Below are 10,385 nucleotides of genomic sequence, written 5' to 3' on the forward strand. Positions count from 1 at the left end.
GCAGCCATCCCATGTTTTCTTTGCAACTGCACTTTCATCGCAGCATTTGTGCATGCGTTTGGGCGGAGGACACAGACAAATGGTCTCTGGCTCAGTTCCTGGTGTGCAGATTGTAAATTAGCATATAAATTAGGCACCAAGGAGGTGCAAAGTATTTGTTTAATTCATCAGCATCAGTGAAATAAAATAAACTAGGTGCAGGTTTGGTGGAGATCCCAAGTGAGGACATACATTTATAAGGTCCTTACACTGCAAAATACTTACAGGGGATCCATTCCCTTTCTTGCGATGCAACTTCAAAAGGCAGCCATGATCTGGTAGTGTGGCTGATCAGGAATAGGGTCATAAAGCCAGAAAGACAAGACCTAACAGTAAATAACATAAAGGTAGTTGTATTATTTCTTTTTTTAAAAAAAGTCTAAAAACTACAGTAGCATACTACTATTATATGCCACTGCAATCTCTGAGTGGTTAGAGACTCCAGGAGTTCCAAGTACTTTCTCTAGAGTTCAGTTTCCTTGGAATGAAGGACAGAGAGGACTGTGTTGTCTTAGGGATATATGGTTTTATTTACATGCATGTACAACCTGTGCATAGGATGGAAGGGCTTGCAGCATTAACACCCCAGCAGTGCTTGCTTCTCCATTTGGTTACCAGGGAAACACTAAAGTCCAGCACGGAACAAGACGTGTGTCTGTCTGCAGCTTCCAGTCTTCCACCTGTAGCCTCCAGCTCACACAACAACCAACTCTGGCTCTTGTTCTCTTATATACCCGCTAGGTGAGGGAAGTAGGGGGAAAGGCCCACCCTTTTGTTCTATGGAATGGAGCAATTTATTTGGATATGCTAAATTGTGGTACTTAACTAGCCATTCAAAACCATTACATTGATGAAGGAACTGGTTTAGCAAGCTTCCCCTTATATAGTCTACCCTCACAGATACAGGATTGCAGGTTTAGAAAGGGGATCAAGGGTCCCATTCAGATTGACACACACACACACACACACACAAACACACACACACGGCTACTGCAACTCAACAATATCTTTTCCAGGATGAAATAAAATGTCATAAAATAGTGAGCACATTTTGAGGTTTATAAGAATGCTTCTTCATTAAGCATAGTTGAAGCAAACATGCAAAGAAACAAACATATAAAAACAAGGCAAGGCATAGCAAAGAAAAAGGTGATGCTTGGGAGTCAAATCTGACTAGGTATGCTTGAAGAATTTGATCTTTACAAATTCCTCTACAAAATGACCTCATCAATATTTCATGGACTGGTGCACAAATCAGAACGTAAGCTGCAAATCTAACTATGTCTACTTAGAATTAGTTGTTGTTGTTGTTGTTGTTTAGTCGTTTAGTCATGTCCAACTCTTCATGACCCTATGGACCAGAGCACACCAGGCACTCCTGTCTTCCACTCCCTCCCACAGCTTGGTCAAACTCATGTTAGTAGCTTCGAGTTAAGTCCTATTAGAATTAAGTCCTATTAAATTCATTAGGGCTTGCTCGTAGGAAAGTAGAGTTAGGACTGCAACCTTAGTTATCTACTGAATATGGTACTTCTCCAAATATTGTGATACAGTAAAAAAAAAAGTATCAAAATGCACATTTATGTATTTACAGCATGTCCTTTGAGAGGATTTTTTTTTTTAGCACCCTCAAACTAATGTAGAAATGAAACGACATAATTTAATGAGTTCAAAAATATGCAGAAGTGTTGTGGACTGGAAATAGAAGTTTTTTTATATATTTTCAGAGGGAAAACAACTGTTTCTTCTCTTTCCAAGAAACCTTTGGTGCATCCAGAGAGCCTCCTTACACCTGCTACAGTGAGGCTGATTGAGGCTGCAATCCTATACAGTCTCTTACCTGAGATCAAGCTTCATTTTTTTATATTGTGGCATAACCATGCATAGAATTGCTTTGCATATCTACGTAACACCTCCTCAACTCCATTTTAAAACTATCACACTTTTAACATCATGCCGAGCAGTATCTTTTTCTTCACTTCTGCTTTGTTTTTGCAAAAGTCTAGCCAGAAGAACTTGAACGTTTGCTCATTATTTTGTGACAATTAAGTTATTGACCCTAAATGAACCAATGCAAAACATTTTCATCTCCCATTCTTACTTTCTGGTTCATGCTCTTGTATGATAGGTTAAGAGAAACAATGCATTCCCATGTAGCCCACTTCAAATACAAGCAGTTGAATTGGTGCCAGGAAATTTGGGTCCATTGTGTTCACAGGGGTGGGATTTTAAAAAGCAACAATGTGAAGGCTCTGGAGCATGGAAAGCAGAGGATGAAATGTTACTCATGAGTAGCTTTAGGTTAAATCGTGCCTACAACAGCCATATTGAAACACTTGATTTAATATCTTTTTATTCTTTAAAAGAATTAACTTGAAAGGTCACATTAAGGCTCATTCCATCAGAGACATATCCTGGAAAATATCTCGATTCACATCAGTTCCCATCCGAGAGATTTTCAGAGCTACTGTTCACTCCGAGACAGTTAAAACTGTATTGTCTAAATTCAATGTTGCATAATAATTTAAAGTTTAGCCTTGTGGTTTCCCAGAACTGGTAAAAGTGACCCAGCCTTTGCTTTCTGCTATTTGTGATTGGGAAAGAGATTGGTGTTCTGGAAGAATTTTTGCTGAAAGGTCCCCAACACAGAAAGTCAGTGTGTTGTAGTGGTTGGACAATGGTGGGAGAGACCCAGATTCAGGTCCACACTCACCCATGAAGCTCACTGGATGATCTTGCTCTCAACATTCCTCTCAGGGTGGTTGTGTGCATAAATAAGGGAGGAGCACGTATGTTCCCTTGAATGTTGAGAGGAAATGAGGAATATTAATAAATAAAACCAGTAAGTCAGAGTGAGAAAGTGTTTATAGCTCGAATGAAGACGAAGAACGGATGAGAAGTGGCCCCAGTCAATATCCAGTAGCCTATGATGCCCAAGAACTGCTGTAGAACTGTACTTTTAACATTCCTGCTGCTCATCTGGTGACAATGACACGTCCCTGCTAGATTTGGATTATTCTGGAAAGAAATGACTGTTACAGTAGAGTGTGGCTTTTGTGCCACTCCCTGCTACATAGTGTTTGCTTTATCCACCTGAATCTTGTCTTGATTTTTACTAGCATTTCCAAGTTCCTTTCTTTCAAGCCTGATCTTCAGGAATGTTGATAGGCCTTGAGATTGTGGCATGTGCAGGTAGCATAAGAACCTTGTTACTCCACCTTCTCCAGCCCAGCTGCTGATTCATATCTCCATCTTACACTTTCTTCTTCAAGACCAGTATATTGATATGAGTTTGATGAAACTTTGTCACACAGGACAACTTGCAAGAGGTTGTGTTTATAAGAGGCACATGAACAACAAGCAAATTCTTTGTAAACTCTCATACCTGGGGAAATCTAAGTATACAAGGTCAGTTGAAAAGGTCTTTTAAAATAATCTTTTCCAAGAGAGTTACCATCTTATGCACATTTTGTCTTGTATGTGAGGTAGTATGAGCATGTTATTTCTTTTACAGAAAAAAGAAAATAGCAAATTGGGATTTTAGTTGCTTTTACATTTTTTTCCTCTTTTTAAAATTATGGTTATTCACCCATACATTCCCTCTCTGAGTATTCATTTAGAAGGGAGGTTTTGTAATAGTCACATTTAATTTATCAGGGTGCAATAATTTGTGTTTCCCAAGCATCTCGCAGACTTTGGTTCATTATACTATTGTTTCACATGAGTAAGTTAGCAAAGTTTGGATTGATTGACTCTAATTAACTAAAACTGGTTCCAGGCTGTGCATCTATTGTCATGGTAGCTAGCCACAAAGCCCCAAACTGTTCCATAATGGCAATGTAAGGTAATATCGATATGAAAACTCTAACAAATTCTTAACATTGGTTTATGCTACTTGAAGAAAAATAACTGAAGTGGGAGAGTATAATGGAGAAGGTACTAGTCAAAGCAATGTTCTTTAAAATGGAGTTATCCCTCTACTACTGGTTTATATACTCCTAGGAACTCATGCCTGTCAAAAGATTGGATATTACAGTTTACACCAGGAGTTTTGAGGCAGTCATCAAGAGCAGTCCTACACAAAATGTGTTACACTATCAAGTCTTGAGGATATGATGATTGCTAGCTCCTAGAGTTACACATCTGGTTACTACTAGGACCTGGTATCTCAGACACAAATGTGGATCCAAAAATGGATGCAAAATCTTTAAGCCCCAGCGACAATCTTTACTTTGGTTGCCTGGGTTTAGGTTCACTGGATAAGCACCAATACTGCAGCAACTGGATCACCTAATCACCCCATTATGTGAGCAACATACCACATGAAGACTCACTAGAACCACTCTCAAGTAGTCTTCCAAATTCACCCCAAGTCCTACAGTAAAGTCAGCAGTATGTTAAATGGAATCAAAGATTATTATCTCCCGGTGTAAATGGTCAACCAGGACCCCACACATAGACTCACTCACATAAAGAGTTACAAGCCAAAACAGCAAACAGCCAGGTGAGACCCCCCAGAAGATGAACCAAAAATGAACCTCTGGTGCATCAGATTTTGTCTTTGTTCACATCAGACATTAAATATAAAAGTCTCCAAATAGAGACAACTTGAGTATGCCAGGTCAATCACCACTTGGTACAGCTCCACTGGTCAATACTTCATTCTGTGATCAGATTTTGCCCAAGTGCAATGATCAGCAATTTGCCTGTACTGTAAATGTAATATTTAAAGGCATGTCTCCTCCGTTATGTTGTGCCATGTGAATTAGCATTGTCAGAGGAGGCCCTTCTTAAGGTAACCCTCATTTGTGGCAGTGAAAACAGGAGTGAGTTGATCTTATAGTACACCTCTGTAGAGTCCCCTCTCTTTTGGATTACCTTCCCAGATAAATGTGCCTGCCTGACTCCATTGCTAGTTTCAGGAATTAATCCAAGACTTTCTGTTTTCACTGTAAATTCTGTGTGTCAAACTGCAGTAGCTCTTGGGGAGCAAACATTTGCTGTTTATGAGTATAAAAATAAACGACAAAGGAATGAACTCTGAGAGCTTGTACAATTACCTATTTGAAGTGCGGGTCAAGCTGACCCAGACCGTGACCATTCAGTGGTGTGTGTGTTATGACAAGGCCCTGGCTTTACCGTACTGCTTTACTGCCAACACACTGATGTGTAGAGGAAGCCTTCCCTGAACAGCTTCTAATCTCAGAGTATGGTAAATCATAGCTCAGACTGTTTTGACATGGTTTGAAAGAAGTTATCATGAAAACACCTGCATCAGGTGTAAGGAACCTTTGGCCCTCCAGATGATGTCAATCTATGACTCCCAGAATCCCTGTTCACTGTCCATTCTTGCTGGACCCAATGAGAGTTGTAGTTCAGCAACATCTGGAGGGCCAAAGTTTACTCATTACAGAGCTACTATGGCAATGAAAGAGATTTCATTGAGAGTAAGGATGAATCCAGGCCAGTAAGAGGCATTGTCACAGCTCAGGGACACAGTTCACTCAAAGATGTCACGGAGCACAGTCAGTAAGGGATTGGTGTGGCCTGAGAGAGTATTGAGAGGTGGGTAGAGAGGTCTGTAGGACTACATTTGGCCTTAGGCCTAAAGTTCCCCAACCCTGATGCCAAGCCTCTCATGTGTGATCATTAGCTAAGATGTGGCTATATAATTTTATACTAAAAGTGAATGAACTCTGCAAAGCCTGTAGGGTTCTCTGCGGTCCATGCTATATAATGTACTCCTTATTAACTGCAGACTAGAAAATCTTTACATTGTAGTAATTCACTGTAATGGATACAGTTCTGAATTTCTTTCAAAGCTCATTCCAACCAACATATCATTTCCATCTGAACACAGCATTGTGTTTCTTTGTAAGCAAAGAACGTCATACCTTGAAAGCTCTACATTAGCAAACAGTTTGCTTTTTCGTCAGCAGCAATCAGTTTTTGAATTCTTTTTTTTTAATCCAACTATGGTTCTCATGGTGTAGTAAATGACATTAGGCTTTTGTAAATTCTTGCAGAATATAACAGATCATTGGTTTTATAACACAGTCACTGTTTTTGCATTTTGATGAGATTATTAGATGCAGTCTTGAATACAACATCCCCGAATACTGTTAGTTAAAAAAAAATAAAAGTTTACTAAATGGTATCTTGTCAACTGTATCTGAAAATCACCATAGTTCCTTTATTCTTCCCTTCATGTGACGGTATTTTTGTAAGCTGATGAGTTCTACCAATATGAGGTTATGAAATCATTACTCTAATCTGTATTTAGGTTTGCTCCTAATGTGTTTATTAAAACATATACAGGGCAAAGAAAGTGGAATATGTTATCCTCTCCATGAATTTATTTCATACATTAACTAAAAGGGGATCAAAACAAGCATGCGTTAGTTAATTTTTGTCCCATCTACTATGAGAACTATTTTCAAGTTGCACAAACCAGCAGAATCAGCAGAGTCTCTGTCTGGCTGATGGTTAGGATGCCACTACCAATATTTGACTCCACAACCAGGTGACTCTGGTGACCAATAAATATGCATTGTTGGTAGAGGTCACATAAACTTATGAGTGACCCAGATGAGAGCCCTCAAAACTCAATGACCAGTTTTGAGCACAATTCTCTTCTCACTCATAAAGCCATGGTCTTTGGTCATTCTGAAATTGAAAGGGACATACAGGTCCATGAATGTCAATGCCAAAAGCATGCTCAACCAAAGAAACACAAACAAGAAATAGAATGTGCATTGTACTGGGGGCAGAGGGAAGAGAAAAATAATATATTTTGTCTCCTTGATATGCACTGTACCATAGTACATTTTATTTTCAGATATAAAATTACGAAACATCAAGTTTTGATCTGGATGAAAAGTCCCCAGTGTCTTCTCTCACAGAAAACAGATCTTTTCTCTCTCCTGTAGACAGATTGACAATCCCAAATAACAGGAGTGTAATCTAACAATCATTATTTGTGACTAAGCCTCATTGAATTCAATGTAACTTACTTTCAAGTAGGTATGCATAGGTTTGGGCTGTAAGCTCCACTCAACTCAATGGGAACAATTCTGAACAAATGTGTATATGATCCAGCTGTACATCTCATTGAAATCACTAATGATCTGTTTCATAACAAATATTTGTCTCAAAAACTATATGAACTATGAATGTAGGAGAATCTCGTAGACATCCCTGGAACTTAAATACATAGCCAAATATATTAGTTGTAACTATTGTTTTCTGAAGTGTGCCTTATACACAGACTATAGGTCATGGAAGCTTACATAAAGTGGTTACATTTGGCACTGATTCCTCATCATGTTCAGACTCAAAACATGTGAATCAAATGTCATCATCATTACAGGCCGTACAAGTAGGAGTATGCAAAATCTGCATTTTCCTTATATTTCCCTACCAACATTGATTTGGAAACTACTTGGGGGGGGAAATTAATTACAAAATGCAAGAATTCTGCTCTAGGAGCCTTTTTCAACTGAAAATGCCCATATCATGTGTCTAACTGACATGTTCTGTTTCCTTTAGATTTTGACAAAGCACAGTCAGGTCTTCAACTTCACATCCTTTTCTTTAACTCAATGCAGTTCTGCCAATTTATATACAGTTGCAATCGAAATTACTCAACCCCCATTGGAAATCAGGTTTATTATCTAAATTTACATACTTTCAGCTGTTTGCAATGAGCAAATCAAACAAAAGCAATTGAAATAGCTCAACATAATGGATTTTTCAATTGGCTTCCCCAAATTCAGCTGAAAATGCAACTTAGACTGGCTTATCTAGTCTCACTATTATTCAACCCCCCAAATAGAATCCCTCACAACAGCATAACAGCAACCATGGCCCTCCAGAAGCTGCTGACCCCAACTCCTATCAGCCTCAATGCATGGCCAATGGTCAGGGAGTATGGGAGTTTGAGTCCAACACCTGAAGGGCTACAGGTTCCCACCCCACCTGCACCACTTTGCCCTACAGGAATTTTTAAACAAATATTATTTAGTACATTTTATATGAGGGACGTGGGTGGCGCTGTGGTCTAAACCACTGAGCCTAGGGCTTGCCGATTGGAAGGTCGGCGGTTCAAATCCCCACAACGGGGTAAGCTCCCGTTGCTCGGTCCCTGCTCCTGCCAACCTAGCAGTTCAAAAGCACATCAAAGTGCAAGTAGATAAATAGGTACTGCTCCAGCAGGAAGGTATACGGCGTTTCCATGCACTTCTCTGGTTTCGCCAGAAGCGGCTTAGTCATGCTGGCCACATGACCCAGAAAAACTGTCTGCGGACAAACGTCGGCTCCCTTGGCCAGTAAAGCGAGATGAGCGCCGCAACCCCAGAGTCGTTCTCGACTGGACTTAACTGTCAGGGGTCCTTTACCTTTACATTTTATATCCCACCAGTTTTTCACCATGGGAATTCAAGGTGGTCTACATATGGTTTCCAGTTGGTGTCCCATTCAGGCACTGTCCATACTCAGACCTACTGCATCACAGTAGCTAAAACCTATGTCCTAGGACTAGAGAGCAGATGCATTGCATTCTAGTTTAATCTATAACATATCAAAGGAGAATAAGGACAGAAGATGTAGTAAAAGATTAACTTTGTTGAATCTTGGCATGGAGATCCATTCTCCTCTGACAACAGTATACGTATCCATTCAGATCATAGATTATGTAAATTTCTGCAATATACTGAAGTAGCGGAGCTCACTAGCAAGTGCTGAAAACAGAAGAAAACAGTAGGTTAAGTGCTGTGCTTTTATTTTCTCCTTTTTTATTCTGTCAGTGTTTTTATTGCTAGGATTGCTTAATGTGAGCATTATGTCTTGCATCAATTGTGACGAGGGGCAAGTGGCACTTCCACATAATTGTGCTTGTATGATAATCCTTTTCATGTGTTTTTTTTTTAAAAAAATGGAGGTGAATGTTGAATGGAAATTGATTAATCAATGGGGTTTCCAATAATAAGGAATAAAGTAGCATTCCAATCTTTTTGATGTCTTGTTTTTTAAAAATAAAAAGAATCTGGCTTCTGTTTTAAGAAGGGACATAAAAAGCTGCTGTTTACCAAATCAGACTGTTATTTATATTGTCTGGCAGTGGCTCTCCAAGGAGGGTTGGAAAGATTTGTCAATTTCAGTCCTCTCGGTTTCTCATTTTTCCAGTCTTAAATTCAGATCTCCACATTTCTGCAGCAATTTGCGGTTTTTCTTTTCAAAACTCCTCATGAGCAGTGAGAGAATTCAGGTTCGCCAGCACACACCTTGGCATGGTTTTCCTTAGAATGATGGCCATTTGAGAGGGTGATATCTTTCTGATACATGGTTTATTTACATACATACATATATATATACCAGCTGAATATAAGAGGAATAATAATAATAATATAATAAATTTTATTTATATCCCGCCCTCCCCAGCCGAAGCCGGGCTCAGGGCGGCTAACAACACTAAATACATAGACCTGCAGCACCAACTCTCCAACAGATCTTGTTCCCCAATTAGGTTTCTAAGGCCCCTTTGCCCACCCACTGAGCCATAGCTTTGGATTTAGCACAGAGAACAAGCTAAGTATCTGTGTTTTCTCAGCAGAAGAGAGGATTAGCTCAGCTCTATTGTTTCCTGATATCACCTCCAGCCAATGTGGTGGGGTGTGGGGAAGCTTGCCCAGTTTAGCTCTCATCTGAAAGCATCTCCAGCTGGTAGTTTCTCCAGCAGCCAGTCACCTATATGCTTTAGTCTCGCAAAGAAATCATTAGCAGATCTGGCTGTCGCTATGGACTTAAGAAAGAGACTCGTTTGACCACTTAGTGGCCTCACTTTCAACAAAATCCCATATTACAAATATAAAACCACAGACTTGGAGGGGACCCAAAGATAGCATCCAAAACAACCAACCACTCTCCCCCACCAGTTGTAAAGTGGTAGGAAATCCTTTTTGCTTAATAGAACAACATGACCTATGTCAATATATACAGATCATTCTGTACTAATACAAAAATATGTTGAATAATGCCTGCAGTATGAAAACTAGGCATGCCATTTCCAGTTAAGTTCCATAATAGCACCGAGGGTGGCAGGCAACATGGGAAGATCCCCAAGAGCTGTGTGGCTTGGATGGTTTGAACAACCACAACTTACCTCCCATTCTTACACAGGAGGAGCATAATTATTTTCAAAGAGTAAATGCGTAAAATGATGAGGAGCCATTGCTCTAGCACTGTTATAAGATGCTAACTGGTGATGTATTTAATCCCAGAGATGCTTGACATTCAAAGAGTGAGTGATGTACGGCAGAGCATTTGTATGGGCCATCTGGAGATGTACA

The sequence above is a fragment of the Podarcis gaigeae genome, assembly GCF_964106915.1.
Source record: "Podarcis gaigeae genome assembly, chromosome: 7".
NCBI lineage: Eukaryota > Metazoa > Chordata > Lepidosauria > Squamata > Lacertidae > Podarcis > Podarcis gaigeae.